We start from the raw sequence: 7,871 nt of genomic DNA, 5'->3' as shown, positions 1-7,871 counted from the left end.
CTCTCTATATATATATATATATATATATATATATGTCTATCTACCATCTATTTACCTATCGCTACCCTTTCTCTGTCCCTGTATCTATTCGTCATCCGGAAAAAAGAGTAAAAGGTCTAGAAACAGTACATTCAAATTTGCATACCTCCCAATGGATACAGACAAACCATACAGGCACTACAGGTTGTGAAATACCCAGAGTCTCCCCGACCATCATCGCTGTTTCAGCAGATGAAACAAATGGAGACGACGGCTGTTAGCGTGATGAGGGTAAATACCGTAGCCTGCAGTCCAAGGACAGCTGATCCAAAACCTGCAAAAGAAGACTGGTGTAAATAAACACAGAGAAGTCTGAAGTAAGACTGGTGTAAATAAACGCAGAGAAGTCTGAAGTAAGAATGGTGTAAATAAACACAGAGAAGTTTGAAGTAAGATTGGTGTAATAAACACAGAGAAGTCTGAAGTAAGACTGGTGTAAATAAACACAGAGAAAAAGGTATGTTAATAACATATTTCTGGGTATACAAAACTAGTGAAAGTTTCGTCAGACACGAACTTGAAATTGCAAAAATTGCAAGCCAAACTGTTGTTGATTGGTGTAGTGTGTACCTGCATTTTAGAGAAGAATCAAGAAAAAAGGATGAGTGGGAAAATTTGTTGAAATTGACGAGAGTAAATGTGGTGAAAGAAAATTTTACAAGGTATGGAAAGTTGACGGTGTCTGGGTTTTTTGGTGGCATTGAAATGGAGACTTACAACAGTGGTAGACCGAACACGAATAACTCTGCTTGAAATAATAAAAGCCAACATACAGCCCCGTACAACAATTATTAGCGATTGCTGGAAAGCTTATGATATTCTTGATAAAGAAGGGTTCCAACATTTAAATGTAAACCATTCCGTAAACTTTATAGATTCCGATACAGGGGCACACACCAATACTATAAAATCTACATGGAGTCCATTAAAAAAGTCATTACCAATCAGCCGCACAGTCAAATCTCTGTACGATACTTATTTTAGGCAGTACTGCATCCAAAAAAATATCTTACAGACTACCAAGATCCAATCCTTAAATTTCCATTACTGAAATTTCTAGAACTCATTAAATCTGTATATGACCCCCTCGATACTCGTACCCAACCTTACTTCATCAAAGCCAAACGAATCCTTGATTGCCAAACATCGACAAGTTCTTCAACCCCTCGATCTGATTAATGCATACAACAGCTTGGATGATTCTATGTTGAACGGTAACGCAATTTTTAACTATATTTGCCCACAAGCCCCCACTTAGTATACTCAGACGCCGTTGGGCTTTTATTTTTATCGCACAAATTTCATTATTCAGCATCCGGGGCGAAAATGCAAATGACAGCTTGTTTACACTCTGATTAGCAACGGCAAGGGAAATAACTGTTCGTGTTGGGACCGGTATACTAGAAATGTACCATAAGTTGCACTTTCGTACTTCGAATATGTTTGATTACATAATTTCGTATCTGACATATAAATATTGACAATGCGGACCTGATCAGGCATTTATCAACCAACGCCGTAGACGGAAGACAACCAATTCATGACCAGGTCGAGTTGACCGAATAAAAAGTTAATTACTCCTTCTCTTATTGGTCAGAATTTTTTTCAATAGTTTTCACATTTTTCTTATTACTGAATGGGATAAAAACGTGTACATTGTAACAAATTATAACAACCATATTGCAACAGACAAAGTATAGAAACTATAACAATAATGAAATTCATTTTTAAATTCTTACATTGTGGTCGATAGAAATTTAACCATAAAACCATTAACAATATAAATGGAAGGTGAAGATGAAGAACAGTGATCAATCTCACTACTCTTATAAGTAATACAAAGAGAATTGGGCAAACGCGGACCCCAGGGCACACCAGAGGTAGAATCGGGTGCCTATGGGGAGTACGTACCCTGTTACCGGTCACACCCACCTTGAACCTTATATTTTAATGAGGTAAACGGAGGTATCTGTAGTCAAAATTATTGTACCAAAAAACGGCCTAACAATTGCTATGAAATTGGTTAGCGAGCATTGGACCCAATGATAGGTTGTATTGGCAGAATAGATGGTTATAACGACCACAACATTTGTCAAATGCTGACTTTAAACGAGCCTATAAAAACCCCTGTACCATCAACTTGTTTGCCAGTAGCTTGCTTCGATTTAAAAACTGACCATACGCAGAAGAACCTCTTTCGTATCAAATCAGCTAAGAGATATAAACACCATATGCAGGCGATAATGGAATATCGCTACATACATTTGGTTAATTCACGATGGAAAAAAATGAAATTGTCATAAAATTAAGTTGTTAATATGCCGTTATTATCTATTTTCAATTAAATATCTAAGTATGAAGCAGAAGTGAACGGCCGTGTGGTGTCTTTCATTTGAAGTTCACAGGGAAAAATCGAATCGACATGTGCATGAAAATTATTATTGTTAATAGAAAATAAATCGTCATTCATATATCTTGGCACACTGATTTTGACTACGCATAACTCCGTTTACCTATTCAAGATATATTGCTCGCGGCGGATGTGACCGGTCAACAGGGGATGTTTGCTCCTCCTAGGCATCTGATCCCACCTCTGGTGTGTCCAAGGGTCCGTGTTTGCCAAACTATCTATTTTGTATTGCTTGTAGGAGTTATGATATTGATCACTGTTCGTTATCTTCACCTTTCATTGAGCTTTGAGACACGCTCTACATGCCACAATTTTTGCTCCAGTGATTTGAAATTTGTCAACGGGACTTCATATAGAATGTTTGTTGTCACTCATACCTACTAACTGTTTCTCCTCTGGTTTTTGATTTTGCCTGAAAGAGCTCAACATTTATTTCTTCTTTTTTGCTCAGATCACTCGGGTATTTCAAAACTCGTCCATCAGTCGGACACAATTGATATCGAATCTGACAATCACAGACTGGTATCACAGGAATTGTACTGCTATCTATTTCATAATTTACTTTTTATATTTATGATCTTCGAGGAGTTAATTCGTGATATATACGAAGGTTCGGGTTGAGCATCATTGAAGAGACATTTGTCGAAATGCGCATCTGGTGCATCGAAATTGGTATCGTGTAAGTTTTACATACACTCAACGTATACTTTTAGTTCCACACAGGAATATATTCATTCACATCAGAGATCAGATGTTTCATGAATCTAAACACAAATCATGCTAAAAGACACGTCAGATGTTTCGTGAACTTAGAACACAAATCATGCTATAAGACACATCAGATGCATCTGATTAAACTCAAAATTATAGTATTTCAGTATCTTTTCATTCCATATCAGTGTTCATCGACGAAGGTTTACAGCCCGTTCAGTATCATCTGGGCAGTGTATGCTGTAGAGGACTCATCGACACAAATCGCTCAGTTTTGTTTATTCCAAAATAAATAGAAGAAACTGCAACACCAAACTGGGCAGCAACAGTCAACTGACATAACAAGGAAGGAACTGTGATTGTTTTGCTCTAAGTTTCTTATGATTTTTATGTTAATTAGCATGAATTGATCAAATAAAAAATGTACAATCAGAAAAGGTGAATCAGTCTTATTTAAACATTTTTTAATTACAAACAACTAGGAATAGTTATATTAATTTTGACCATTTAGAATGTACTATGATACTGATTTATAAACATATTCACTGCATGAAAAAATAACTTTACAAAACTTTACTTCGGAAGTAAATTCTCCTAAAGGTTAACCAAAAATCAAGGTTACCTTTGCATCAACTTTACTTTAATTAAAGAAGCAATGGTTATCTTTAAGTAAGTTTACGCGAAATTAAACCTATAAAGATCATCTTTAAACTCCTTTACTTTCAACATTCGGCTAAAGATGACCTTTTACGATTTACTTCGCATTAAATATATTCTTTAAGTTCCTTTACTTCTAACAAATTAAAAAAAAATGTAGCGAAAGGGGGGGGGGGGGGGCTCTTAATCTGCCATTGTTAGCACATTAAAAATTAGTTTTAACAAAAGGCATAGTGCTTCAGATATTGACTTTTTGTACAAACAAAAATGTATATGGATTGGATATCTTAAATGTTATATGTAGATATATATTGTATATGTTTAACTTGAACACATCAGATCAGAAAACAATGAACAGATTTTCTCCCATGCCCCACAAAAACACATTTTGAAGTGTGGCGAAATAAACACAACATAGGAGCTTGCAAATCTTTTCATCGCTTAAAGGGCTTTGTTCTAGAACTTGTGTAAATTATTATATTGTCTTCCGAGGTTGGATATCACCTATGGAGCACATTCCTTATTTACATAGTTTTCGATTATATTGTCTCCATTCAGTTATGGCCTCATATTTTAATCGGAAGATCTAATTTCCATACTGAGGGTATATCCAAAGATTGTTTTCCTTGGTTATCACAGCAAAACCATTTGCAATTGTAAATTGAAATATAATGAATAAATTGTTCGTTCCTTGCACTTTCAAATTCATTTCATGATGTACAACACTTTTCTTCAAATTAATATACTTTTTAATTACAAAATAAATTTAAAAAACTGCTTCCTGTACATAATAAATACCATCTTAATGTAACACTTTACAGTCAATAAATAATTAACTACAAAAATACTTATAAGATCAGGAAAATAAACACTTCAAATTAGATTGAAAACGTATACGGTACATTGCAAGAATATTATCACCCTTCCTGAATAGTATTTGCTATGCAAACATTTTTCTGTAATGTGCAGACTAAAATGATCATAGAGTGTATGTATGTATATATGTAGACCTATGTGTCCGGTTTCACAAGTAATATGCAGACTTATGCAATCAGATAGTGGGTACATACATACATATATATGTAGACCTATGTGTCCGGCTTCACATATCAGCTGCATGTGCCCGACTTCACCAGTTTTTGTAATGTGCACACTGATGTAATCAAATAGTGGATGTACATACACGTGTATGTAGACCTATGTGTCCGGCTTCACACATCAGCTGCATGTGCCCGACTTCACCTTTGTAATGTGCAGACTGATGTAATCAAATAGTTGATGTACATACATGTATATGTAGACCTATGTGTCCGGCTTCACACATCAGCTGCATGTGCCCGACTTCACAAGTTTTTATAATGTGCAGACTGATGTAATCAAATAGTGGATGTACATGCATGTATATGTAGACCTATGTGTCCGGCTTCACAATCAGCTGCATGTGCCCGACTTCACAAGTTTTTGTAATGTGGCAGTGCTGACTGATGTAATCAAATAATTGATGTACATACATGTATATGTAGACCTATGTGTCCGGCTTCACACATCAGCTGCATGTGCCCGACTTCACAAGTTTTTATAATGTACAGACTGATGTAATCAAATAGTTGATGTACATGCATGTATATGTAGACCTATGTGTCCGGCTTCACACATCAGCTGCATGTGCCCGACTTCACAAGTTTTTGTAATGTGCAGACTGATGTAATCAAATAGTTGATGTACATGCATGTATATGTAGACCTATGTGTCCGGCTTCACACATCAGCTGCATGTGACCGACTTCACAAGTTTTTGTAATGAGCATACTTGGGTAGTCAAATTGTGTCTGTATATATCCAGATCAACATATGTGTCCGGCTTCATTTCATGCATATCAAAGTCACAAGAATCTTTCACGTGGTATAACAACGATTGTGTTAATTCCTTGAAAGTTTTCAAAAGCATATACAAATTTGGATTTTATTCTTTGAATGGGAATAAAACTAGCAGGTCCTTCACATCCATACATATTGGCCTTCCAAACTTCAACTGGTTTACCAAAATAATGTCAAACTGTTTCGTTTACTTTGCATAACCATTTCACCCTGGCAAGGCAATGGACATGTGATTTTCCTTCAATGAGAATATTATGCAATACTATTTTTTCAACTTGACCAGGCCTGGGTTTGAGGTTCATGTTCTCAAATGAAGATATCTGTCCATTATCACGATACCAATGTGCAATTATCATGGAGGATCGGTTGCTTCGTCACTCTTTGCAGTTTTACTGCCTCTGCAGTTCACAACGCATCTTGTGGAGTAGGTCTGGGTCTTCCTTATTGCTTTTGTCTTCCTCTCTAGGTGCCAGTGCTTCCAGTGGTCCAATGTAACTAAACTTGCACAGTTCACAGTTCATAGTTCACATCACAATCCTCAAGTCTTTCAACATCCTGGAAATCTAGAGCCTGTTTTGAAAGTGTCTATTCCAATTTTCATGCATCACGGCTTTGGGCTCTCTCGTACTTCTTCTTTGTTGATAAAGTTATCGATGGATCTTGTTCCACAGGTCCTAACTTAAGAGAGGGTGCCCAGTCAGGTTTTAAATAGTCTTGTCATAGAGTTCAGCCTTTGTTCCTGAAACATGAATTACAATATAATGCTATATCAATCTACCTAAATGATACATAGATTTCATTAAGAATATAATAGGTTACTCCCGGCCTTTAAATTGAACCTGACGGGCAACGAAATTAAGGGGAAATACTCGCTAAATGCGAGTTAAAAATTGAAATTGCGAGTGAAAAATCACAAGCGATTGCAACTTTTTGCGAGTGAAAAAACCCGGATCTTTTTTTCGGATTTCCTCGGTTTATTGGCTGTACTTTGAAGTTTACAATAATTTTGTCTTGTGCGTAGAAACCCTTTACAGAATGAATATGCAAGTATTGAAAAGTAAACGTAGATCGAATAAATAGCTAAGGCCAAGGTCATCTCAGTCAGTGATGTCGAAGATGGCCTACTTCATGCATACTTCGGGCGTCTCAGAGACGTCTGATTTAAGTAGCAAGCATGTTGATCTCGTCCGTGTTTACATGAAACAACACATGAAAGTGTTAGTGAAATAGTGTCACCGCTTCACGCGGTGTCCTTCTGTAGTCTATAGTCAAACACTTAGAGTTCGCAGGTTTTTTTTTCAACTAGAATTTTTTAGATGAAATTTCCAAAAGTTTTGAACATATAGTGTGAATTGGCGCAAACAGTTTTCAAGATTTCAAACCACATGATGTTGTAAATAGGTGGTAGATCTCTGGACAGCGAATTCGCTGCACAAGTGTACCCTATGACCCTCACCATGCACCGATGATACTTGTATGTTGTCTGATATTCATTAAATTTTAAATGAAAGAATTATCAATATTATTTTTATTATTGCACTTACAGAAGATTTTAAAAGATTTTCCCTACATTATGATATAGATACATGCTTGTTTTCTTAAATTCCTGTAAAACAGCAATCAATTGAAAAATGCTAGTAAAGGCTCAATTTTGCTAGTTGGAAAATAATCCACTAACTAAAATTTGCTAGTAGTGAAAAAAGTTAATTTGGATCCCTGCCTGATCAAAGCATGACCATTGCAAAATATGTGCATGCATGAAGCTGCGCTCGCTCAGACGGTACTAGCACCATCAACATATTAAAATAAGACAAACAATTTTTGATTTATTATAAATTAACAAAATATATAACCTAATTAAAACTATTACCTGAAACGAAGTGATCTGAACTGACTTTAAAATGACGTTTCTCGGGTTGAAATCTGATCTGTTGATCCGCGCCAGCCAAAGTGTTCTCCAATCAGCTGACAACTCTTCCGTCTGCTTTCCTTGATGTTTTACAATTTTAGGAATGTCATAAAAGCGTCTGTTTTCATCTCCACTCACTGACCGGTTGTTACAACTCCACACAACACAAGTATTAACCATATTCTTGCTGTAACTTAAATAACCCTCTCTTGTTTACGCTTCCACGTTTCAATCTGTTGCCCTACAATATGGCCGCCGAGTGCATTAT

General features: G+C 36.2%; 1 long non-coding RNA gene across 1 annotated transcript; it reads right to left on the bottom strand.

Annotated features, from left to right (window-relative positions):
- Window positions 1–4,543: 4,543 nt before the first annotated feature.
- LOC125673668 (uncharacterized) lies at window positions 4,544–7,867 on the bottom strand. Its single transcript, XR_007369689.2, has 3 exons — window positions 7,565–7,867; window positions 5,229–6,433; window positions 4,544–5,119 (listed from the first exon to the last, which is right to left on the bottom strand). It is a non-coding gene; the product is annotated as an uncharacterized LOC125673668 (long non-coding RNA).
- Between the last annotated feature and the right edge of the window lie 4 nt (window positions 7,868–7,871).

The sequence above is a fragment of the Ostrea edulis genome, chromosome 3 (genome assembly GCF_947568905.1).
Source record: "Ostrea edulis chromosome 3, xbOstEdul1.1, whole genome shotgun sequence".
Classification (NCBI taxonomy): Eukaryota; Metazoa; Mollusca; class Bivalvia; order Ostreida; family Ostreidae; genus Ostrea; species Ostrea edulis.
The sequence above is the reverse complement of the archived record's forward strand: the minus strand, read 5'-3'. Positions and strand labels throughout refer to the sequence as shown.